A 27,799-nucleotide genomic window follows, 5' to 3' on the forward strand; every position below is an offset into this window, starting at 1 on the left:
GATTCCTAACTAGAACTTCAGTAACATATAGTCTAGAATTTTCCTGACTACATAATCTTTAAGTTAAAACAGAATTTGATGAGCAAGTTGAACTCCATTTGATACACTGATACCTTCTCTTTCTGTCCTCAGGGAAAAACTCAGGGTCTTTCTGCCACATTGCTCACTCCCAGTCAACTCTGAAGTCAGTCTTTTATGTGGGACTCTACTGATCAACTTCTGCATAATACTGTGAGTGACAGACTCTACTGCCTTAATTTTAATTTCTAAAAATAGCTCTAAATTTTGACCATTATTCTAAAAAAAAAAACCTATGGAAATAAATCTTGTTTGTGTTTTTTCTTTCCAATATCTTCAACTAAAGTTCCTACCACCACCTATCAAAACCAAAAACAAAAACCTAAGATGAGTAGACATAGCAGAAGGCTCTATCATACCACAGGGACCATCTTGCAATCTTCTCACCTTTGCTATAGAAATCATGAGGCTTGAGTTGGAGTCATAACTATGCCACTTTGTAGTTTGTGCAGTGTTTTGGGAAAAGTAATCTGCCTGTCCTAAGCCTCAAATGTGCCCATCTGTAAAATGAGTCTAAAAGTTTGAAAACATGGCTGCAGAAGCTTTGACATTGCTCCTATAGAGAAGTGGACTCTGTTTCCCCTCCCCTTGAAACTGGACTGACTTGTGGCTGCACCAATGAATACAAAGTGGCAAAGGTGCCGCCAGGTGACTTCTGAGCCAGGTCATAAAAAGAAATGCAACGTCTGCCTAGTACACTATTAGACTTGCTCTTCAAACCCTGAACCACCACATACAAGGCCCAACTACTTTGCGACTATCATGCTGGGAAGCATCTCAACTGACACTTGCAGCTAAGCCCATCCTTACCTACCTAGACATCACTCATAGAATGAAGCCTCTTGGGTCTTCCAGGCCAATCTACTAGCTGACTATCACTAAGTGATCTATGTTGATGCTACTTGGAACAGAGGAGTTAGCAGACCCTACTTGAATCATCAACCTGACCCACAGAATTGTGAGGTAAAGTACAATGGTTGTTGTTTTAAGCCACTAAATTTGGGGTAGTTTTGCTACACAGCACTAGATGACAAAAATTGAGAACCTAGATAGCTTTAGAGGTCCCTTTCAGCATTGATATTCTGGAATTTCACAACTGAGAAATGGAGGGATAGGTACCTTATTTGCCCTGGCCCAAATTCTTCTCCATGTCTCTTACCTCTCTCTGTGCAGCTGCTCATCTGTATTGCACAATTAATGAACTAACCTGCCATCAGTAAAGTAGTTGCTCTCCTGCAAAAGGATAACTTCTGTAATGATACAAACAACAATGCACAGTTATTGTCTATGAAGGCAATATTTTGTACAGCCTTAGAACTTTTGAAGGTACTCTGAGACTGCCTTCTAACTGGCAACATCTACAAGCCAGTGGAGAGCTACCAACATCAGTTCTCATACCCTGACTTCAAGGGAATCATTTGGGGGTGGTAGTCATCAGACCCCCAATTCTCTTCAGGTCAGTTGACAGATATTGCTAAGCAATGGAAACATGAAGAAGAATAAAACATAATTCTTGTCTTCTAAGAGCTTGATGTCCTATGGGAACATGCATGCAAAAGTGGATCATTTTGATATACATGGTATAAGACAGGAGGCATTTGCTGTGAGCTGTAAGAGACAAAGGAGGAAGGTAGAGTTTAATCAGGGATTCAAGTAGGTTTCAGGGAGGCAATGACCTTTGAGGTGAGTCTTAAATAATGCACTTAAATTATGTATGCAGGGGAAATGACCCTGCAGATGGCAGGTATAAAAGCAAGGAGGCCAGAGACACCATGGCATGTGGATGGAGCCACATGCTGCCTGAGTAGTGGCCATGCCCACGTCTTTCCTCTACCCTCCCAAGAAAATTAGCACCAACTGTGTAGGCTGGCCTCTTGCCCCCAGACTAGATTCTAAGAGGTCATGGTGACTGATTTCTCACTGCTCCCTTTTGCTCTACTCAGAGCCTGCCCTGTGGCCAGTCCTCTCTCAGCAATGCAGCAGCTTGGCTGAGGGTGTTCGGCTATACCTGCCAGGACCTGCATCTGACAGGCCCTGAAGCTTTTCCAAGTATTTTCATGTGTGTATGTCTCCTTCTGTTCTTCCTGCTTCTCTCTACCGGGGGACCTAGCCCTGGGCTTTAAATGACCTTAGAACTGCTCTATCCTAATTCTGATGAATAAAAAGCCTTACAGAGATAAACTCCTTATCATAATAGCACTTCTGATCTCATCCCAGGAAAGAGAAAACAGAAAACAAATATTCTGAAGAAAAAAATCTGCCTCTTCTTGAGATTCTGTTGTTTTTCACCTATGTGGTTTCTCTTTCTCAAAGGACTTTTGTGTCAGTCAACTGACTTCATGCCTTATAAAATAAATATCCTTTTTCTCTTTAGAAGCCTTGGAGATTCTGCAAGGCCTATTGCAAACGCAGAAACTTCAGCTTTTGCCTTCCACCTATTGCCCATTAATAGTTTCAGTAAGCCTTCTCTCCCCCTGAAAGACATCTCCCGTGCACAGGATAAGATTTCTTGTGGATCAGCAGGGAAGTTCCTGGAGATAGGAAAGGCCCTCTAAACTCCCATTTCCTCTAACCCTCACACGTGAGTTAAGTAGAGGAGAAGAATCTGTCTCCAAAGGATAAATCAACTTCTGAGGGTAGATAAAGCTAATTTTGGGTTTTCTCTACTGGAAGATATTTCTCATGATCTTCAAAGAGTATTCTCAGATTCTCAAAACACTAAAAAAAGTCAAATCTTTTTAACTTAAACTTGAAAAAATTTGCCATTTGGTACATTTCAGATTGGGAAGGGACATTCTGAGAGCCATCCGCAGTGGTTTTACAACCCCAAAGACATTATCAGCTACTGCCTTTGGTTCTATTTCCCCAGTGTCCTTTGAACTTTTTGTTCTCTAAATAACCCAATAAATAATATTTAAAGAAAGATCACAAGATTATTTATGGAGGAAAAGCATAATGTGGTTTTAGGTTTTCAGCTTGCTTTTCAGTGCCTGCAAATCCACATTTAACAAACAGGGATAATGTTAACACTCGTCTGTTATTTCACAATGCTCCTGGGTGAGTAATTAGATATTGTCTCTGAGTGTGTGAAACCTTAAGTCTGAGACTTTGTTCGTGTGAAGGATTTCGCCTCCAGAAGTGACTGCATTGCTTTTATTAATCTCATTTTGTAAGTGAACACAGTCAAACAATGGAGGCATAACATCACTACAACAAGCCTCAAACACAGAATGAGAAGACAAACATCAGATGGGAAGCTGCCTCTCTGCCTGTCAAAGGGGCCGCCGGGCATCTGGCTGTAAGTGCCAGGACACCGAATGGCCTCATCTCATTCCAGAAGCGGAAGCTTGCCACTTCCTTCGCTTTGAGGATTTTGACACAGTCGTGGTGCTGGTTAAGGACCAGGTTACTTCTGTACTTCCTGGGCTGTCTGTTAGAGAATGCCAGAGAGCTTCTTCGTATGTTAGTTTTTCTTCCTCACCCATCTTTTCATCCTGGGATATGATTTTCTTTGCAGAAAGGAGGGTATTCCAGAGTAGTTAGTTTTCTCCATCATTTTGGATTTCAGTGGCTACAGAGAAAAGAGAAAGGGAGAAGGAGAATCTTTTCGTTTTCTTTTAAATATCTGCCTATGAGTGAAACTCCACTTAAACATTTGCTAGAGTCTGGCATAGGTCTTTGAATAAGGAAGGAAATTTCCCATTTTCTTATTTTCATAAGACCACTGAAAAGAGGTTGTCATAGTTGAGCCCAAGATGCTTTCCATCTGAGAACCAGGACCCTCTGTCTGCTCTCCCCTAACACATGGTCCCTACTTCTGTCTCCATCCCCTGTACTTTCCTACCATCTTTGCTCTAGAACAAAGCCAAACACATCTGTGTTGCCTAAGTCCACATATATTTAGCAGAGACTCAAGACTCTGAGTAGAGCCAAATTTTAAAACAAAGCAAAACATAGCACACAAAAAAAAGCCTTGTATTTATTTTTAATCTCTTTCCTTCCCTCATCAGCCTGCTTGATTACTATTTACTTTTCAATATTTCTCAGCAACACAGCAGTTTTGTTTTTGCCCTGTTTCCTGTCACTTTTTTCCAGACAGCCATGGGGAGTGAAGCAGACGTAAGACTGCCATCTTGTGCTCAAGATGGTTATCATTGTTCCTTTTGAAATCAAATGTGATTTGTGGGATTTGAGAGAGGGCCCTGGAGTCCAGGTCTGATGTGCCCTGACCTAGGTTTTCCCAGAAGCTTTTGAAATTCCCCATCCTCTGGCATTGTTCTTTCTTGGCCTTCCTTCTCTGGAATGCCATGAGTCATCCCTTAGTTGAAAGCCTTTTTCTTTTCAAATGACTTCAAGTGTGACTTAGAATAGTTATAGTTCAGATGCCCTGTCTATGTTTTTATGGTTGGGCTCAGTGGCCCAGCTCAGGAGAGCAGGCACTTAATAGCTAAGGCACAGCAGGTAGTTAAAGCCGAAGACCTGCTGAGTATTCCCCACACCCTACCACCAATCGACACTAGAAATGGACCACTCATAAATGGTGTACATGTGCCAGGACCTTGGTTGGAGGTACTGTGGGGTTAAGATCCCACAGGGCCTGGGAGTACCTAGACAGGCCACTGTCAGGTGATGTTTCAGAGCCAATCAAAGGGGGCTTAAATCAATAACCCAGCAAAGACAGAACAAAGGAGAAAAGTAGGGGAAATGGAAGAAAAGGAAAGAAAGAACTACAGGCCAAGAAGAGAAATCAAAGGAAATAATAAGAGCAAAGGTCTATGTGAACAGAGAGAGTTCCACACAGGAACAAATGCTGGACAATGAAAACAACATCAGGAAAACAGTAACAAGGACAGGTGACACCCACAAAGGCCCACAGTGTCAGGGAGCCAAGAGGAATATCAGGGGAGACTGTACTTGCCTGGAGAAAGTATGTACCATACAAAATGGCACCTCTCGGGGAGGAATGTTGCCCCACTACTACTGAAGCTTCTGATTTTTTAAAAGAATCCAAAAATCTGCATTTGCACATGAATTGTTCAAAATTTTTAAAGCTGGCTCAAAATATATTTTAAAAGCACTATGTGGGACAAAAATATCTGCAGCCAGATTTAGCTTCTGGCTACTGGTGTAAGACCCTCCACTATGCCTGACACAAAACTTTATTGATATGTGGGTGTATAAATACATACAATAGCTATATCTTCCCGCCTGTCCCCCTGTCTTTCATTCAAGAAAGTTTGTGAAAATAAAAGGAGGGGACTGTCATAGATGGTATGACTGACTATCCTCATTTCTTTTCAAAAAACATTCACATAATTGGGCAACCATAAGAAAAAAAAATCAACCTTGAACTAAAATTCATGCCTTATACAAAAATTTATTCAAAATGGACCATCGGACTTAATGTAAAACATGAAATTGTAAAACATTTAGGATAAAAAAAGACTTATCTTTAGAACATAAGTCTAGGTGAAAAGTTCTTCGATTTGGCATGAAAAGTATAATTTATTAGGAAAAGTTGATAAACTGAAACTCATTTAAATTAAAAATGTTTGTTCTGTGAAAGACCTTGTTAAGAGGTTGAAAAGACAAATTACAGTTGGAAGAATGTATTTGCAAACCACATAGCCAAAAAAGGGATTATATCTAGACTACACAAAAAACTCTAAAAACTTAACATGAAAAAAACACACACTCCAATCAGAAAATGGACCAAAACATGAACAGATGTTTCTCAAAGAGAAAATATAGTTGGTAAATAAACATAAAAAAAATCTTCAAAATCATTAACTATAAAGAAAATGCAAATTAAAATCACAATGGAGGTATCATTACACACCTGTCTGAATGACTAAACTAAAAAACAGTGATAACACCAAATGCTGACAAGGATGCAGAGAAACTGGATCTCTCATACCTTGCTTGTGGGAATGTAAAATGGTTCAGCCACTCCTGAATACAGTTTGGTAATTTCCTTTAAAATTAAAAATGTACTTGCCATAATACCCAGCAATTGCATTTTGGACATTTATCCCAGAGAAATTAAAACCTATAGTTCATACAAAACCTTATGCATGAATGTTCATAACAGATTGATTCACATTAACCAAACATTCGGAATAGCCCTTATTTCTTCAGTACATAAATGGTTAAATAAACTGTGGTATATCCACAGCATGGAATATGACTCAATGATTAAAAAATGGATGAACTACAGGTTCCTGCAACTTGGAAGGACATCAAGGGTATTATGCTATGTAGTGTATGCTGATAAGATCTAATGTGTATGGCATAAATACTATATGATTCCATTTATGTAATATTCTCAAAAGAACAAAATTGCAGAGATGGAGAATAGATTACTGCTTGCCAATGGTTAGGGATCGGCGGGGAAGGATAATGTCAGAGTGTGAATAAAGCTTTAAAGGGTGAGCATGAAGAAGCCTTGTGATCCTATCGCTCTTCATCTTAACTGTGAATGGTAGTTACATGAAACTACATGTGTGATCAACTTGCATGCAAATGAGTGTAGGTATAACTGGGTAAGTCTAAATCAGCTCTACAGATTGTACCAGCGTCAAGGCCCCCCAGTTTTGATATAACTCTACAATTATATGAGATATCAACACCGGAGGAGGCAGGCCAGGTAAAAGAGTCAATGGAACCTTGCTGTACATTTCTTTGCAATTTCCTCCCAGTCTGTAATCATTTCAAAATAAGAAGTTTTAAAAATTCACAAATGTCAGCACATAAACCATCATTATTAATAATAAACTTCTATGCTATACCTTGCAACAGAGCACGATACACTGTGTGTCATTGCATCTGAACTGAAAACCCAGGCCATTCTCCTTCTCTCCAAAATGGATTGCACTTTAAACTACTTCACCCAGTGGCTTTCACAATTACTGACTCATCCAATGGCCTCAGAAGAAACTAAATCAAACACCCCAGGAACAAAAGGATCTTTGTCATTCCTACCAATCCCATCAGTTCAGGACTTTTCCTCATGTTAAGTGAACTGTGAGTCACCTACCTTAAAGACAAGCTGATGAATACTAAGTTCACAAAGACAGTGGCCTGAGTGGCTCAGTGTGTTATCCAAGACAAACTACTGCTCTAGGAAACAACACCAAATGCCAAGTGGCCTACTACAGTACAAGTTTATTTTTCACTATGCCAAGTCCAAGGCAGATATTCCTGACTAGGTGAGTCTCCTCCCACGGTGACTCAGGGATCCAGCCTCCTCCCATGCTATGACTACTCCGCCTCCAATACAAGTCTGACATCACCCAACTGCAGAGAGTCAGGGGAGAGAGGGAGTACACTGAATGGAACGCAAGGTTTTCTGGGTCAGCCCTGGAGCAGTACGTATCACTTCCTCTGGCACTACTCACATGGCTCCCCCTAGAAGCAGGCGGGCTGGGAGAGGCAGTCTAACTGAGTGCCCAGGAAGAAGAAATGGGTTTGGCAGGCAAACAGCAAGTCTCTGCCACGCTAACCTTTCTATAGGCTCTTTTCCTGAGAGAGGATGTTAGCTATTAAAGGATTGAAGAGATGGGTAGGCAACATGGGATTGAGGTAACTGGAGTGTAGGACACAATAGTTTCTATGTGGGAGATCTATTTTTCAGTACCTACCAGAAAACCATACCTTGCTGGCATTCAGAAGGATCCTGAAATTTCTAGAGAATTGAAAAGGGCTTTCGCGGCTGCTGTGGTGTGACACCATATGTTTTGCCAGTTATTTCTCTTGTTACTTACCCTGATATGGTCCTGATAATTACTCACTGTATGTAAGAGTTATGGACTGTAAAATATCCCGACCTCAATTCTCCCCTCCCATTTCTTAAAGGCGAAACAATTTGCCAACTAGAGCCACAAAAATAAGAATACTCTCCCACTAAATTTCCCCCTTATGAGAAGCTAAAGCTGAGTGAGACAGTGCCCATAGCTTCCAGAAAATGCAATTTTTCTAGTCATCTTTCCAACAGCATAGGAAGATGCCAGAACTTGTAATAAGAAATTCAGTTGCATCATGAGGAGGATAGACCCAGAAACACATCTTTTCCTTGGCCACACACTCAACTGACTAAATTTGGCCTCTCAAAGACACAGGTGGGTTATAAAAAGACTTGGCCATCATAAAAATGCCCTGAATGTGAAGCAAAACCTGTAAGTATTTATGACAGATCCTTTTCAAACCCAAGATGGGGAACATGGTTTATTTCCACCCAACATCCCCTCTGAATGCCTACCCAAAATTCCATACATTCCCTGACCTACCCACAAAATCCTTGCATGTACCTGCAGTGCTTCTCAGAAACAAACTTTTATGCCTCTACCTGCTCCTAGCACAGGCTTTCTAGAGAGGTCTCTTCTGTTACTTGTGTCACCATGAATCTGGAGGTCTGGGGTAATCTGAGCCAATTCTTACACTCTGCTTTCTGTCACTAGCATAATGAGAAGATCAGCAAGCTACTTGGAAGTATATACAAACTATTTCTTCAAACCAAGCAGCTGAAACACCATTAGAAGTGCTTTATCAAAGCCAAAATAACTACCATATTCTATATTCCCTTACAAGGTGAAAGAGAAAAATAGCCAAAGCTAAGCTCCTACCAGAGATTTATTCACAAAATCAGCTGCCAACTTATGTTGCTTGGTCACTTAGCCCTGTCTACAGAATCCAACAGAGAAAGCTGACATTCATCAGCAAGGAACGTTCATGTATGTTCCATTGGCTGTAAATTCTAGACCAGAAGGTGTATTAACATACACTAGGAAGATTTTGGTAACAGTGAACAAAATAACCAGGATTCCAGTTAACTGGAATAATTCCCTGATGTACTATTAATGGAGTTTTTTACTGCATATAGGTGAAGGTGGCCATTTGGACATGAGGGGCATTTACTGAGGTGCTGTGGTGCTAGAAATTTGAGTATGGAGGGAGCTAAGGGCTCAATGATATGTGTGTGGGGGACACTCAAAAATAACTGCAGGAGAAGCTAGTAAAATAATTGAAAGAATTCATCTGGTGTTAGTTGAACACTTACTACATGTCAAGCATTTAGTCTTCACATAACGCCTCCCTTACAGATATTTCTATGTTCCTTTGACAGATAAGGAAACTGAGGCTTTGAAGTAACTTGAACAAAGTCATCAAGGTAATCAGAGTCACCCAAACTTCAGTTCTTAGATCCCACAGCCCTTTTTCTCGTCACTGTGCCACACTACAGAGATACCCCATCTCTCATTCTTTACCCATGCTTTTTAAGGAAAATGAATTTTTCAATACTCTGGACCCTCCATCCATCTCAAACTTAATTATCCAATTTATGTTTCATCTCCAAGCTTTCTGTTAAACCAAACTCTCTTCCCAGAGCTCTTTCCTTATTAACTCTGTAACTACATGCTTTCACACCATTATGGAAATACCTCCTGAAACTGCATTCATTGAAAAACTCAAGCTCATTTGAGCAAACAGTGCCTTTCACTTCTTTCCTGAAACATTCCTCCAAAATTCTGTCTCAATTATAAAAACCATACTTTCAATATAAGCCTTTCTCTTAAAATACCTGTTGTAGTAGATTAAGTGAATTAGTGCCACCCCCAGGGTGGGCAGAGAAACTAAAGCTTTCAAAGAAAATTTTCTAAACACAGCATCAAAAGGTGCTCACCTAAGAAGTAGCATCCTAGAAACAAGAGCAGACAGGCAGACAGAAGATCGTAAATGACATGGAGTAAATATAAATAGGATGCTATGCCAGGTCAGCACAGATAATGTGATACTCAGAGGTCAAAGTTAAAAATGAGAACAGACACTGCCAACAGCAGCCAATGTCACAAATTGGGGGGACACTGGAGTGTGGAGAGGGTGGGGGTCACTCAGTCGCCCCACTGGCCATAGCCATGCAGAATGAGCACAATGTAGGCGTGTGTTTAGCTGTGGATGAGTCAGTGGGCAGGGGGGCCCTTTGAGAATCAAGATAGGATAGGAAATGAGTTTAAAAAGCAACCTCACTAGAAAGAAGACTAATGAGATAGCACCTACAGCAAAAGAAACATGCTCTTATCCTTCAGAGACTGAGAAACTATTTTAAATATGTGGCCAGGGGTGTGGGCCAGACAAGCAACAGCAACCATTCCCACTTACAGGCAGCTAACACTCCATGCTTGCAGCACAGTCTCCAGAAATTTGGGAAGCAAGTATACTCCCAAATTCTCCACTGTCCTCCTAAAGAGAGAAATAAGCATGCCTGGTGTAGGTGAGAAGAAAGGGTCTTACACACAACAGATGCTCAGGCATTTCGCTCATTGTTTTATCTGTGTGTTACACAGGCTTTCCTAAATACTAAGCCTGTAACTGTGGTAAGGATACTTTCGACAGGAGTAAGATGATGCCACCTCGTGACACTGGAGAAATGAAAAATTATATGATGTGTGTGCCAAGTCCACACACAGCTAAAGTGATCAGTCATAGTCCCAACTTATTCCAAAAATGAAGGGAAGCGATATAGTTTATAATAATTTGGCAGAAGCAAAAGGGGGTTAGTTTTGTGTTGAAAAGTGTTTAGAACCTTATTGCTTAAGAAAGCCATGAAAAATTAGATGATGATACAAGTTATGTGGTCAGTCTCCTCCTCGATGGGTATGTTACAACAGTCAACCAATCTACTCTATCATTTTTAACATCTTATTGTGAAACAGGCTGTCAGAATCAACTGCTGACATGCCATGTGATCCAAAGAACAAATGGGAGACATTTGGCTGGGAAAAGCATGCAGAAATCTCTTAAAAAGGTGTTCCCAATTACCTGTAAAATCAAATCAGGGGATTCCTGTATAGAAACATAAATAGAACTTTTCAAATTTCTCAATGTGATGCTCAGTAGTTGTGTGAGTGCATGCTTTTCTGTTTATTTTGGTTTCATTTAAGTGTATGTGTGTGCGTGTGTTTTCTTGGCACACTGCCCTCGCCAGTGCACTGCACATTGAAGAATAAAAATCACTGTTATTTTGCAAAATCACAAATCCAGTTATTAATCACATTGGGTTTTCCAAACACACATGACAAAGAGGAAAGGGGTCATCAAACTTTTCCTGTAAAGGGCCAAATAGTAAATACTTGAGGATTTGTAGGCAGTATGGTATCTGTAGCACTATTCAGCACTGTCATGATAGTGTAAAACAACCATAGGCAATAAATAAATGAATAAATGTATATGCATTCCAATAAAACTTTGTTCGCTAAAACAGGTGGTAGGCAGGACTGAGCCCACAGCCCTAGCATCCTGACCCCTGTGACAGATTAATCTACGAGAGGACACAGCTCTCTGCAGATCCTCGGGTTTTCCCTTGGATAAAAATGTCTTTCCGTGATCAAGAAACTAATGTTAATGACAACTACCCTCTGACAATTTCCTTAAGACACACACAAAATATGACCTATAGTCACCTCTGTAAAGTATCTGTCACATTTCATAGATTGCCAGCAGGGCAGGTATTGTGGTCTGCCCACTCAGCCTCCATTCTGATGCCCTTCAGGACTGCAGATGACTGTGAGTGAACTGCATTGACTGGACGCCCTTGCAGCTGGGGGACCAGAGGTAACTAACTGCTGCTTCCTGTCTGTGGCAGAGGCAGAAGCTCCCGCACAAGCCTGGGTCTGTGTGTGATTTGGGGAGTTGTTCCTGTAAGTTCAGGCAACAGCTGTTCTGTGTAAATAATAACTATGACTAATGCTAGTAATATTAGAAAGGTAATGGCAAGCATCTCTCAAAATTTATAGGTATATCTATATTTTATATATACAACTTTATCTGTATATACAATTTATATATAAATATTTGTAATTTGTATTTGAAATATGTATTACACACATATATATATATATATGGATGTTAAAATGGTTATATTTTAATTTCCTGGTTTGTAAAATATAGTATTTTACAATATTAACATGGTAGGGATTTTAATGACAATAAATCTCCAGGATCTAAAGAAATCAAACAATGCATTTTTATAATGTAGCTAAACTAAAAAAATAATTCATAAATTTTTGAGATCATTTTTCAAATTGTATATAATTTGACAAGTGCTTCCTGAAAAAGAATTCTTTTAAAACAAAAATATCAGAAACAACAAAATGTCAGCAACAAAATATCAGAAAAATAGTTAATTTGTCATTGTGATCTAATGCCTTTTTTATGCTAAGTTCCCACCACAGAAAATGAAATGATTAGGTGAAGGGTCTGATTGAAAATTAAAAAGTCTCTAAGCAACTGGATGCTGCTGGGAGTGATGCTGAATTTCTCAGTCTGATTGGTCAAGGAATCCAATATTGTTAAGAAAGAAGCCTCCTTATGGAACAATGTTAAAGATTAATGGAATGCTGTATCAGGCGGAGCAATAGTTATTACTTTCAAATCAGATTAAGATGGTTCCAGAGACATAAATGAGGCAATTCTATTCATCCAGTCTGACATAACATTCACCAAAAGAAGGGAATTCGACCTACCCAGCAATCAGGAATTTTAATTTTGCCCTTACTAATATGGTTATATGATTATAATGCTATACCTGGTCCCCCCCATGATGACCTTGTGTAAAATACACTAGAACATTCCAGAACCTTCTATTAATTCACCTCTCCCCTTTGCTCCTGGGCACATTCCAGCCAAAGAAATGTGCTTCTATGGCATTGGTGGTCTTTGCATTTTTTTCCTTTAATTAACCCAAAGCTTTATAGCCCAAAATGTCTATTCCCAATGTGCCAGCCCCACTGCCTCCTTTAACTTTTTCAAACAGCCAGTTTCCCATTTTCAGTAACTCCTAACAAAATGTCAGGAAATTATTCCAGTGGATGTTAAAATGGTTATATTTTAATTTCTTGGTTTGTAAAATACGAAAAATTGTAAGAGCGTAAACTTCAAGGAAACATGAGAAATAATGAGATAGGGATCCTCTCTGAAGCCAAGATACATATAGTAACCAACACCTATGGAGCACTTGCAAGAAGTCATTCACTGTCTCATTTAATCTTGACTCCAACTTAAAATAGAGATGCTATTATTATCCCCATTTGACAAGTAGGGAAACTGAGGCTTAGAGATATTAAGTATCTTGGCAAAGCCACACAACTGGGAAGTGACAGAACCCGGTTTGTGTGACCCCAGTTGCTGCTTTAAATTACCATGCCAGGGGCACCTAAATACCACACCATAGCTGGGGCTGGCTGGTAACAATGCTTTGGCAGTCAGCAGTGCCAGAACAACATTTATTCCATTTCTTGAAGTGATGAGATTATTATCATTTCCACTCCTTTCAGTTATAAAGCACCCCTCCCTTTATGGAATAGTGGTATATTAGGTCATTAATGTTATCTGTTCCCTTTCACAGTACTGTCTACTGTGATTTGGATTGCTGTAATGGCAGGTGTCCTCCAAGCAGTGATTCTGGAATCCAGGTAATTCTATGTGTGGATCCATCATCTTGAAGTTCTTCACTTTAGCCACGGGCATGAGGAATTGGAGAAAGGGTGGGGAAGGCACTTCGGCTTTAGTTTGGAACTGAACCAAGTTCCTTCTGCTTATATTCCACTGGCCAGATCATAATAACAGCCCCAAGTAACTAAAGGGGAGGCTGGGAAATAGTCTTCCTGTGTGCCCAGAAAAGAGAGAACAATTACCACTGGAAAACACCAGCATTACTACAAGAGATGGGATAGCAGATAGCACACATGCTGCATCATGTCCTTATTTAGCAGAATCAGCTGTTGGCAGCTCCAGGCTGAAATCCAAAACGACTATTATTCTTTTATTTTACTGGTACATAAATCTAAAACTTTCTACTTTATCCCAATCTATATGGTGATTACCAGAAAAAAAATATTCAGGTAAATCATTTAAAAAATAACTAGACTATGGCAAATCAGGGGGCAAATAATTGGAAGTTTAGCCACAAAAGTGCTCATTTATTACCCACAAATTAGTTTTATAGCAATATTATTAAAGGGAAGAGAATGTCACTAATTTCTACTAGTATTTATGAACAGATTTCCCAATGTATCAGAGACCCCATGTAAAAAATAGTATGTGGTATTAAAAATAATAATAGGTTCTTATTCTTTGTGAACAACTAATAGGTTATTACCATTAATAAGTATATTTATAAGTTTAAAATAAAATATATCCATTAGGATCTTCAATCCAAAGCTCAAAGCCTATATATTCAACCTACAGAATTTAAAAAATTGGTGTAGGTAGGTCACAGAGAAGGCAGTACAGCATGGAGAAGACAGTAGTGACTCTATAGCATCTTACTACGCTGACGGACAGTGACTGCAATGGGGTAGGGGGGTACTTGATAATGTGAGTGAATGTTGAAACCACAACATTGCTCATGTGAAACCTTCATAAAGTTGAATATCAATGATACCTAAATAAAAAAAATGAAAGAATTGGTATAATTATTTTCTTAGAAGATATAATTCAGTGTTTCTTTTAAATATATATAAATTGCATAGTTGCCTCACTAATTCAAGGTGTTGAAAGGGAAAAAAATAACCTGAAAAAGTAAAACAAAACCAACAAAAATTCAAATACCTAAATTTGCAATGGCATTTTGAAAGCATTGTTTTAGAAAGCAAGTCTCAGTTCTTGGATTGGTCACCAATTTCTCAATTTCAATGATTATTTCTGAGTAAATCTTCGAATATTTTATGTGACTGATGAGCAAAAAGGGGAAAAACAACATGGCTCCTTGCTGCCTGGATATAAACACTAATTGATGTTTCTCAGCTCTGATGGCTGTGGAATTGCTCTCTGATCATCTATCACTTAAGTTTAGAACAAAAAGTAAACCGATGTGTAATTATTGAATATTTTAAATAATCTTTCAGAGAGAGTGTTAAGCTCAGAAACTCTGAAGGCTGAAACTCTGACAGTAATCTGCAAATCCACTAAACCCATCTGGCTTTGATTCTCTCATTCACTTGCGTCAACACAATAGTTTAAGATGATGTCATTTGTGCCCAAAGAAATTTTTAAACAATGTCTTTAAGGCATGACTCATTAAAATTCAGCAAATTGTACACAGTGATGAAGTAAAATCACTACTAAAAGGTTCATATAAGCTTCTAATGCAATGGGTTTTAAGCACATCTACTCTTGGGAAAAAATCTCCAATTCCTAGTTTACATCCACAGATTTTTAAATAGCAAATCAAAAAAGCTCATTAAAGAACCCATCTGAAACTCTTTTTAATTGCTCAGCCCTTATTAACCCTATCTTGATGTTTCATAAATTAAATATACTGGGTCTATTTGTTACAGCACTAATGAAAGCCTCTAAGCTCCAGATTTCAATTTTCAAATGAAATATTGTATCTCTTTTCACTTAAACCACCCAAGTTTAAGACATTTAGTCATTTTGGACACTTTTTTCTTTCTCCTACCACATCCAAACAATTTTCAATTACAACTGTTTCTTGAAATAACTCTCAAATGCACCTTTCTTTCAGGGCTACTGTCATTATTCCACTTGAAATACAGTTGTCTCCTCTTATCTGCCATGCTGCTTTCTGAGGTTTCAGGTACCCATGTGGTCCAGAAGATGATCCTCCTTTTGATATAATGTCAGATCAATAGTAGCCTAACACTATGTCACAGTGCCCACGTCATTCACCTCACTTGACCTCCTTGCTATGCATTTTATCATCTCACATCATCCCAAGAAGAAGAGTGAGGACAGTACAATAAGATATTTTGAGAGAGAGAGAGAACACATTTACAAACTTTTATTACAGCATATTGTTATAATTGTTCTATTTTATTATTAGTTATTAATCTCTTATTTTATTATTGTCATTAATCTCTTACTGTGCCAAGTTTAGAAATTAAACTGTACTGTAGGTATGTACACATGGGAAAAATATAGTGTATATTGAGTATTACTATCTGCAACTTCAAATATCCATTGGGAGGCTTGGAATGTATCCCCCATGGATAAAGGGAGACCACTGAATTTACAACTTGAAGCTTAAGATTACCAAAAGAACTTCTTTGCTGGTTTGCCTAGCTCCCCTTCCCATCTCTCTACTGACTGTTCTCATCTGTCATTCAACTATTCAAAAATGTTTCTTGGCTTCCCATTCCCATTCTCAAACTCAACCTTGGCTTCAAGATTCTCCACCATCTGATGCTAACATTGTGCTAGGATTGTTTCCACTCTATCTCTAAGCCTGTCCTCACCTAAATTCCAGCCAAAGTGCACTTCTTATTTCCCAAACACAGCCTCCGAAGTCCATCCTCCCTGGCTCTGCTCACACTAGTCCTGCCCATCTGGAGTACCCTTTCCTCTCTCTGTCTGCTGTCCGTTATGACACCTGGATGCTTACAGGTCCACCTCAATGAGCATTCTGCATGAGGAGTTCACAATGTCCCAGTGGAAGTTATTTCTCTTCACTACCATGATTTCTTGGTTGTTGCACTCAATATACATCTATCTTTTGTTGCCTTATATTCTTTCAAATATCTTTGTTCCCTATACTAGGTATTATATCTTCAATTCCTGTTCATCTTGTTATTCTTCTCAGCTCTTCCCACTGTTTGTAGGAACTCCCTTCCTTGATGAGAAAAGGTCCACTTAGCTTTCAAGTCCTGCCTCAAGTATCACCTTCAAATATTGGAGAAGCCTTTCTGGACTCTCCTACAAGTTACTTTATGCACAGTTTTGATGCCTCACTTCTGACTCTGATTCCCTACATTATTTTTTTTGTTTATATAGTGTTTACCCTACAGGAATAAGGAAAACCATGTCTTATTCATTCTTTTCAATCTTTATATATTTCAAGCCTACTACAGGGCCTGTGTGATAGGTAATACCCAGAAGCTGTAATAAGTTTAGTTGGATTGAAATAGATTTCTACCAGGTGGCTCCATTAACTTGGTGTTAACTCTCAGTGTAATAGAGAGGGACCACCAGAATCGCTAATCATAGCAAAATGCTGGTAACAACTAGAAATGCCCAGATTTGAGGATGGTTAAGAAGACTATGCTATGTCAACATGACACATCTTATGCAGCCATTCTAAAATAAGTTTGTGAAAGGCTAAAATAAACAGAAAATGGTGGGTTGTTCAGTCAACGAATCTTTACCACTAACACAGAGACTAAAGTATAGAATACTTTATTACACATACATTGTGACCAAAACTATGTCACATGATCAAACATAAGAGCTATTCCTGAGGAAAAAATAAAAAATCCAAAGGTATAAACAACTGTGTATGTGTATTAGAAAGTGAGTTTCCTCTCCTTGTACTATTTTCCCTTTTCTCCGTATCTTCTGTAATGAATGTGTATTTCTTTCATAATGTTGAGGACATCATATATTCCTAAAGCCTTTATGAACTATTATTTCTACTTCAGTTTTTAGTTTATATTTTGGTACTTCAGATTTTGATTCAGATTAAATTTCTGTATTTCAGTTTTTGGTATAAAACTTTTCCCTGTGTTATTCTCTCACCTCTTGCCTCAGTTAATACCAAAGTTGTCTGAACTTCACATCTGCCAGCTGAGTCAGCCTTATGCAAAATGAAATAACAGCTGCTCTGTCAGAGAAAAGATGTTTGCTAAAGGGTGTGAAATGGGACCAGCAAACTCTGCCGCTAGTATCTCACCACGCCCGTAGGAGTAGCCCAAGATTCACCAATAATGAAAACATTATCACTTTCACTTCAAGCAAATTTTTTGTTTTTAACATGTTTTGAACAAAAAAAAGTTTCAGTTTCTTCCCCTTTCTCTCTCTGTTTTCCTGTCCCACTTTCTTCTTTCTCTTATTCTCTTTTCAAAGATTAACAGCAAGGCACTTAGAATTTTTTTTCCAAATTAGGCATCAGGTATAAGTGCCCACCCTTTGTTTTCCAGACTAAGGCACATGTCCTCACTGAGTTCTGAGTTTTTCTTTGGAGTACATTTTCTACTTGAGAAGCCTGTGGAAGAGCATAAAAAACTAGTCTACAGGCATTTTCTTTACTAGGATTCATAGTATAGTAATTGAATTCTGTAAATATTAATTATTTGGCTTAGGGTAATGAATCTTGGTTTCTTCCTTTCCATGTTTTTTTCTTCTTATTATTATTTTTGCTACATATGTTAATTATTTTGGCTTGTATCATACCCTACTATTCAAGCACAAAGATTATGATGCAAACTTATTGTAGCTATTATTACTGAATGTAATTATTATTACTGAAATTATTTAACCACTTTTCTAATATAGTCAATCTCTCAACTTGTGATTATGAAATGACTTCTTCCCTGGCTTCTCTTTCCTGTGAAATATGAGAACCCAAACATGAATTTACAATATCCTAATGATTTTACCACTAAAATCAATAAATTGGGTTAACCAATAGAATGACACTCAGTCAATGAAATCCACAAGAATTTATTTTTTTAATGGTGGGCTTGGTTGTGAGTTGATAAGCTAAACTGTGAAAAGGAGAAATATTTTATTGCATGTGGTGTGGTCTGACCTCGCAAATCTACTTATCTCTGAGCCAAGTAGACATTGCTGCAAAGACACTTTCACTCTTTAAATCTTTTGGAAAAGGCAAAAGTCAGGAGAATGTTTCCTGTTCTGGCAAAGCACGGTTTAATTTCCTTGGGAAAGGACTGTGTGGCATCATGTCAGGATTTAGGAGAAATTCCAGCCACTACCAGAGAATGATCAACATGTTTTCCTGAAAAGTTCATTGAAATTATTAAAGAAGGTTGCTGTTCAAACAGGTGTTTATCTCCTAGAAAATGGGAGCAAGGGATCAATGAAGATGAGGAGATGTTGTCATGGAAACAACTCTTCCTAACATTTGCCTTTCAAGGACCTCTGAGGCTTTCATGTACATTGAATTTTTAATAATTTTCAGCAAATTGACCCTATTTAAGAATACTGTTCATAATTGGAGCAATATAGAGTGCTTGGCTGAATTTCAATAACTGTAATTAAGACTCTCAATAATTTTCTTTGAAATAGAATTTTTACCCCAAGACTGCTTAGGAATACAGACAAAAGGCAAGGCTTTGGAAAAGGCTGATTTTTATGCACCATACTTCTATTCAGAGAACAATTGCCAAAGGAGATGGGGAGGGGTATGGAAACAATACGTAACCCCATAGATTTCTGTGGTAGATCTAAGGGCCTTCCCAGCACATGAGCAGAAAGAGGGTTTCTCACCAACTCCAAGGGGAAAACCATCCATCCATATTTCAAGGTGAAGCTGCTCCATTTGAAGGCAGCTAATTCAAGTGCCTGTCCACTGAACGGGAAGGTCTATCACATAAAGAGTGACTGGAAGCAATGCATGACCAGCCCTGCCTGTGTTGGGCTCCCAAGTGAGGCCCCCAAGTCTATTCCTTGTGTATCATCTATGCACCTGTCTTGGTGGAGAGTTCTTACCAGTTACATATATACTTCTTTTCCTCTGGACATGCTATATCCCCACTTTGTGATTAACATACTTAGTTGACTGAAAAGGCAGTTTTGTGGTATTTACCAAGATACTCTGAAGCCAGACTCCTTGGGTTTGAATCCTGACTTCACCAGTTACTGAGTGACCTGGAAAAGGTGACTTAACCACTCTGTGCTTTAGTTTCCTCATCTATGAAACAAGGATAATTATAGTAACTTCCTCAGAGGTCTGTTGCAAGGATGCCATGTGAATGAACATTAAGTATTTATATACTTAAGTGTCTGCCATTGATATTTCCCAACACCATTTCTGGAATCATTTGGAGAATTCACAAAAGTAAATAGGCATATATTGTTATAAACAAGACTACAGGCCCAAACTGGAGTCACTTATGCTAAGCACTATGTCACCAACCTGAGACTTAATTATAGTTTCCCTCTCCAATAAATGGAATCTTAAAACAATCAATCAATAATCATCTGATAAGCATTAATTAGTAAGCAACCTGCCTGATAAATCCTTGCCATCCTCTGTGAGGAGAGTAATCTTGCAATAACCAATCTGCTTTTTGCCTAGTACAGCTTACTTACTCCTCCTCCCTCCACCTATAAATCGCTTGCTTTGTACAGCCCTTTGGAGCTCCTTTCTCTCTGCTAGATTGGATGTTGGCTGGTTCATGAATCATTGAATAAAGCCATTAAGATCTTTCAAATGTACTCAATTGAATTTTATTTTTCAATGATATCTATATATTCTACTATAAAAACTCTATCCTTTATAACTTTCACATACAACAAGCCACTTATTAAACTATATTTTCAAAATATAGCTGAACCGGAGATGGGATGGATACAAAGTATTGTACATAGTGCAGGGAACATAGTCAATAATGGTAGTAACTCAGTGGTGAGAGATAATAAGTACATTTATCATGGGGAGCATTTTGTAAATATATAATTGTTGAGTCACTGTGTTGTACATTTGAAACCAATATTGTCTGTCAACTATATTCAATTTTTTTTTTAAGTATTGTAGCCTAGGGAAAGTTGAAGATCTTACCCAAAACCATCTTTACAGGAAACACATAAACCTGCACATGGAGAAGGGAAAATAGCACCGTGCAGAAGCACAAGGCTTAACTCAGAGCCCCATTCAAGAAAGCACTGGCCCCGTGGCCTCCGGAGCCTGGTTGGCAGACAGTCACCAGGTATGCATTCTTGCAGGGCTCTCTTCAGCTTGTCTGCCCAGGTCACCCTCCTCAGGGGCAGCCCCAGGCAGCTACTGGGCAAAACAGCAGTGCACTGGCTCAGTACAAGCCCCAGCATGTGACTTGTCTGACAGGGGTGCCTGGTGCTTCCCAGTGGACTGGCTGAGATGTCCTGTCTGCACTGGGGTCTGATGGCTTCTTCCACCCAGCCCTGCTCCCTCCCTTTTCCTCTCACAAGTGTTACACCCCCATAAACCTTCTGCACTCCTAATTCATCTCAGCACCTGCTTCACTGAGAGCCAAACTAGTACAGCATCTTCTGTCCAAACTTCCTTGGACCAGTATTATAAGAACCTCAACTGGTCTAACCCATGCAGAAAAATCCCCCAACAGAATTTTTCAGTGTTGCATTTTTTAAACATTTAAAATTTGCTCTAGTTAAGAAAGTAATTGTCTTCTTATAGGAAATACAACAGAAATGCATAATGTAGAAAGCTAGTCTCTCCTGTAATCTCAAACCTCTTAACCATCAGTTGACTTCAGGTTTTCTTCCTATGTTTACACCAATATGGGTAGTTGTTATTATTTGACAAAATAGAATCAGAGTATACTCTTTGGTAATTTGCTTCAAAAGTACATGCTAGATATTATTTTCTGTGTCCATTCATATAGATATACCTCATTTGATTGCCAGCTACATGAACTCCACTGGATGAATATTTCATAAATTATTTGAACATTTCTGCACAAATGAGCATTTGCATTGCGTCATTTTTCATGATAATAACTGAGCTTTCACATTGTGTAGTTTGAGTGTCCATATTGAAATGCTAGTGAAAGCATATATGTAAGTTTCAGTTTTACTTTTATGATCTATTTTGGAATCTTGCCTGGGCAGAAGGTATGAAATGAGATTCCAGGGACTGACCCTACATTTATAATTTGGGACCTTTATGTAGAAAAGGTTGGTGAGTCATTTCCTGATAAATGGGGTTTTATCCATAGTGGTGGAGAGTTCCCACCCTCTATCCATCCTTTCCTTCACCTGCCTGGTGACCTTAAGGATACCCTAACTGAGAGCTGGTGAGTGGGGTGGGTGCTAATTTGCAGGATAAACCCAGTCCCCAGCAATATAAATGGCTCTTCCCTTTTAGATCTTAAGGACTTAAAAAGGCCTCCTACAAACACTGACAGCATGTGCAGTAACATTCCAGATTCTCCTGTATGTTCAAACACCTTTTTTCTAGAATTATAAGCTCTTCTTGCTTTTAAGAACTTCTGCTGTACAGAGACCTTCTTTTGTCAGCTTTTTTAAAAAGAAAATAATGACAAGGGATAAGGACATTAAAGCTGTGCACTGATCAATGCAACAACTCCCCCCAAAGCTCAATGCTTACATCACCGTCAGTTGAGTGTCTCTGGCCAGCGATCAAATGACTTTGCCAAAGTGAATTCACCTGTCAGACATTTCCTGGTCTTAGACAGCTTAAGAGCCACTGTGTAATTTCTGCCAATTCTCCTCTAGCAAAATTGTCCATGGCTTATAAACGCCACGTGCATTTGTTTGGTTAGAGCACCCAGATAACCTCTGAGAGGCAGCAGGAGAGGTCTCTCAGGTGAGCATGAGGGCTAAAAAGACAAAACACATTATACAAATACCAATAAATGGTGGTCGGAAGTTGATAGAATACAGCCATCAGCAACTCATAGACGGCTTCATTTTCTTTAAACAGTTCTTTGAAAATAATGAGAAGCACTTAAACCTCTGCTTTAAAAAAAAAAATTAAACCAGTATTATATCTCTTAGATTTTCTTTCCTACCTGGACCAGGAAAGCCAGTCCCTAAACTTTTCAATTTATATACCATGAAGCCAGACAGTGAAGGTATAAACAAGGTGGAAATGGAAACTATACCCAAAGAGTAGTTCTCAAACTTTAATGTGCTGAGACCCACCCAAGGAACACGCCACAAGGGCAAGTTCTTTGACCCACTTGCCAGAATTCTGATCCAGTATGTCTACTGGGTGGGGCCCAGGAATCTTCATTTTAATGGTCCCAGGCGATTGCCATACAGAGGACAGGGAGAGCATACTTTGAATGGGCTGAACACTGGCCCAAAGCCTACAAGGCTTCTTTTTATTTCCTACTCCCTTAGTGAATTCTGGGTCAAGTCACATTCATTGTGTCCCCATTTCAGTCTATAAAGTAGGGTTGCATATATTTGCCACCTACCTCATTACCGTCACATGTGGATTCATGAGATAATGTGTGTGAAGTAGTTTAAATTCCTCAGTAGAAAAGTGCTATATTCCAAGTATTATCAGGTATTTATTTCCAGTATTACAGTGACACTTTGTTTTTTAAAGACCCACAAAAAGTGGTACCATGGCTGGGAAAATGTGTTAATAAGACTACTCCACTACAGGTTCAGTCAAATTACATAACTTGTACACTGAAGGGGAATGGGATTCTGCCTGAACTTTTACTTAAAATCTCACTGACGTTATGTTCAATGACACTTTCCCCTATGCACCGTATTTTGACATTCCAGGGTGTATCAGTCTACCAGAGAAACAGGACCAGCAGAAGATGTATCTCTATCTATATATACAAAGACATATATACATATTTGAATATCAATATATGTGGAAAGGTATATTTATATATGTATATATTAGACACACACACATGTAATTAGGTGTTAGAGTCAAGCCAAATCACACAGAACCAACCACCACACACGGCTTCGTGGTATTTTTCTGTGATTGCCAGTTAGGTAATTTTGGGGGATGGAAATAAAAATCTATCCAGAGAATTTTACAACTGCACTGGTGAAGTAAAAACTTACCTTCAATTCATTCTTTTTATTACTGTGTAGTTTGATAGGGAAAATAGCTTGTAATCAGATTTTTCATGGGCCTGCAAAGATCTTGTAACCATTTGCTAGCTTGTAACACAGACTTTCTTTGTAAGGTCTTGATATTTTATAAGAAAAGGCAAAGAAGTACTGAGCCTGGAGAAAATGCCAGTTGTTTTTGCCTACTTTGATTCCTTCTTCTGGTGTTGACGCCTCGATTTACTTTTGGAACCACTTTTTGTCCCTCCTTGGTCCACTACCCCATCAAGGAAGAGACCTGGCCAATCAGATAATTCACCCCCTCTGCCCGCAGTTATGGTTCTATGGATGGGCAGACGACTCAACAGATTGATGAGACTCAGTCCTGGAATTCTTGCTGGAACCAGCAGAAAAGGGAGGCTCTCCTTTCGCTGTGGTTATAAGGCTGGTAGAAAATAATCCTGGAATTGTTAGTGTCTATCCTGGCACAACAATAGAAGGACCTGCCTGGAAAAGCAGAGCTGAGGTCGAGAGACAGACTCTAAAGCCACCGTTTGAGTAACCAAATACAGCATATCTGAAGCCACTTGGCTTTGGGAGTGCTTAACCAATTAATCTCTCTCTGTGCTTAAACCAGTTGGAGCTCTGCACCTGTTAACTGGCCACTCAGAGTTTCTGACTGTACTAGACAGCAGTTCCCCTCTTCACATTAGGATGGTATCCGCAGTAAGTTTTCTGTGCAAGTAACTGAAAAGAGAAGCATTTCCCCTGCTCTCCTGCCCAGGCTCACTGTGGGAGCCAGCATGCTGATGTGCCCAGGAGGCCAGCTCCTCAGGAGGCAGCCAGGGCACCCTAGTTTACACTGCTAAGCAAGGTCACCCCAATTGACATCTCCTGATGGGCACTCGCCTGTCCTTAGGGCTCAAACGCAGGCAGACAACCATAATGTAGAAGGGGAGATACTACCACATCTTGGATCAATGTCTTTTGTTCACGTCTAGGTCAGCACCGGCCACCCCCAAGTGAGTTTAGAAGTGAGGGAAAAGCAGGCTGTGGAAGGAAGACGAGGAAGGGACAGGAGGATGAAAATAAACTCTTACTAAGTTCCTACTATGTGCCAAATACTTTCCAAGTAACTCATCTCATTGCATCCTACCATGTTCTATGAAGTTCTAAGAAATAGTTATATGAAGTATTTATGACCATCTTCATTTTAATTGTTGAGAAAATGGATGCACAGAGATTACCTCACCTGCCCAAGGTCACATACTTACATAGGCAGTGGCAGAGCTGAAGATTAGACCTATCTGATTCCAACACCTGTGTGCGTGCACGCACTCCTTTCTTTAATAACATTCTTGACGTCATAAGAGAGGAGTGCCCGCCTGCTCATCCTCTCCTCCCCAGTTCCAAGGAAGACCCTGCAGCCTCCCTTTAGAAATGTGGGACTTGAAGAGCACCACGTGTAAAGGCAGACAGTTACGGTGGGAAACCCTCTGGCCTGGTTCGGACTCAACTTAGACACCAGCTCTTCCAGGGATGGGAAGAAGTAAAGAGGATAAAATAAACCAACTTTTTTTAAAAAAGGAGTTCTTGAATCCCCTGCAGTTCCAGTACTTAACATAGAACTGGACACAGCACAGGTGCTTAATAAGTATATGTTAAATGATTAACACTGAATGATTAAAGTGATGAATTACTGTAAAGATAAGGAGGAAAGGTTGGCTTCCTGATGTTTCCCCACAGCAACAATTCCCCCCCAAGTTCTATATTGGCTCATGTTCTCTAATGCTGGTACTTCAGTGATGGTTTGTTGGCAGACTGCCTGATAAGATAGGGTAGGCACATTATCTACCACTTGATCTCTGATCTTAAAATCAGAAGAAAGGATGTGGGATGCTTTTAGGGTCACTGGGGGAATGCTGAGTAGGAGTGGAAGGAAATGTTGAATAAAAAGCAAGGTAAGGATATGCTTTTTTGCAGTTCTAATGATAACATCTGTAACCCTATAAAGACAACATCCTCAAATGCCATTCTAGTTGACAGGATCCTAAGAAAGATGTTGGACAATGGCATCATGTGAGTCCCAGTACAACAGCAGGTCTGGATCCTGCATTTGTTAAGTTCCTCACATGGACCAGACATTGAAATGGACAGTTGCTTCTGGTGCTCTGCATCCACTTAAGCGTATCTCCATAAGGGTGAGCATCCTAATTTTGTTTCCAGGGAGACACAGGTCCCCTGCTCTTAGCTCTCATGCTTCTGCCAATACTGACTTCCCCCAACACCAGCACGGACTCATGCTGGGCCAATAAAGGCAAGCAATTTCCCCAGATAGGCTGGAGGACAGGCACATGGCTCAGCCTGAGCTAATCAGAGGTGATCAGGTCTCATCCCTGCTAATCCCACAGTCCTAGTTTTGCAGGTGGATTTAAATCTGAAAAGTTACAGGGTTAGAGCTGTTTTGCTCTCACAGGAAATCTGAGAATGAAGCCAACATAAAGGAGAGAAAAATGGAACTGAAAAGTAGGTGACCAGCAACAACACAGAGAAGCATCTGAAAGCACTCTATACAGCTCTGAATCCAGCCTGATGACTCCCTTTTCAATTACAAAAGCAAAAAATCCCCACTTCTTTGCTTAAATCAATTTAAGTTGTGTTTTCCATCACTGATAAATGGGAGAGTCCTGTGTAGTACACGCAATTTATATATTCCTCTCACTGATGTCCCTAACAGCCCTGTGAAAAAGGAATTATTATTCCAATTCTAGACTAAGAAAACCAAGGCTTGGAAAGGTTCATTTAATTGGCCAGCACTGCAGAGGGTATCAACTCTAATTTTAGAGGATAAGGATAATTCTTAATATTTGTGACTATCTAAAATCGTGCATAATTTGCTGCCATAACTATTAAAAAGAATGCTTTGCTGGGAATCTGAGGATGGGTAATCTGTGTGTGTGTTTCATTTAATGTCAAGAGACGGTCTGTGTAATAGTTAAGAGCTTGGACTCCGGAGATCCACTCCCTGGTTCAAATCCCAGCTCTGCCTATATTAACTGTAAGACCTTAGACAAATTAAACTCTTTGTGCCTCTTGCCTCATTTTAAAATTGAAATAAGGATAATGATAGCACTTGCCTTTGGGGATTGTTGGATTAGGTGAGTTAATGTATATGACAAGGTGCTTAGAAAGTATCCAGCATATAGTCAGTGCTGCTATTGCTATGAATATAATTATGTATGATGTTCCCCACATATCCCAAATTATAAAAGCATGTACTACTTTTAAAATTTGTTCATGCTGCCCAAAAAGACATAATGAAGCATGTACTTGCCAGTCATTTCTCCCCAAGTACAATCCTTCAGTGAAGCCTTCATACAACCAATACTGCAAAGCCAGAGCAGTAAAAAGTTGCCCAAGTTAGGACATCAATTCAAGATTCTCACAGTGTATTGTCATGCTCCAAAAATTAGAAACATTTTTTCAAGTGCAGTCTCAGCTTCTAAGTAGTTGTTTCAGAGCCAATTCAAAAGAGAGAGCATCACATTCATGAGAAGAAAGTGGCCACCTGCCGGCCTGGAGAGGTGGCTATGAGGCCCCTCACTACAAGGGCAAGTAACTGTAAATCCTTCAGTGTCAATGCCATCTCATTGCATTTTGCAATTTTATGACAGTGCAAGTAATTTTCCTGTTCCTGACATGTTCATAGACTTTAATCCCATTCACTGTTAGAAGTGTCCTTAGTTTCTATCCTATATACACTTAGATTGGGCTTGTCTAGAGGGGAAACTTGCTTGTTTCAACAAGCAAAGTAGACTTTGTCCCAGAGCCTCCATCTCGTCCCCACCATCTTCATTATCTTCATATGCTTCAGCTTCTCCCTCCAGAGAGGAAAAAATGGACTCAAGCTCACCAGCATCACCCAGAACCTTCTAGTTTTCTCCTGTAACATGAGGGATAGGCCCCACCCAATTCTTACCTTACACAACATGGGATGGAATAATCTGGAACCTAGCATTCTCAGATCAAAACAGCAAAGGCACAAAGGAGATTGAAGAGAAGCATCAGTCTTCCCCCTCATCCCTATCACAATAGAAAGGAGTCAGCTAGGCAAAGAACCTGGGGAGAGTGTCCAGGCAGAGTGAGCACTCCCACCAGTGTCCAGGCAGGATTTCTCTGGTCGGGCCTGCTAGCGGCAAAACAATTG

General features: G+C 39.5%; 1 long non-coding RNA gene across 1 annotated transcript; it reads right to left on the reverse strand.

Moving 5' to 3' along the window:
• Positions 1–3,216: 3,216 nt before the first annotated feature.
• Positions 3,217–27,799, reverse strand: LOC130683179 (uncharacterized). The gene is made up of 2 exons (XR_008996795.1): positions 27,572–27,799; positions 3,217–3,649 (listed from the first exon to the last, which is right to left on the reverse strand). It is a non-coding gene; the product is annotated as an uncharacterized LOC130683179 (long non-coding RNA).

Source organism: Manis pentadactyla, chromosome 3 (assembly GCF_030020395.1).
Source record: "Manis pentadactyla isolate mManPen7 chromosome 3, mManPen7.hap1, whole genome shotgun sequence".
NCBI lineage: Eukaryota > Metazoa > Chordata > Mammalia > Pholidota > Manidae > Manis > Manis pentadactyla.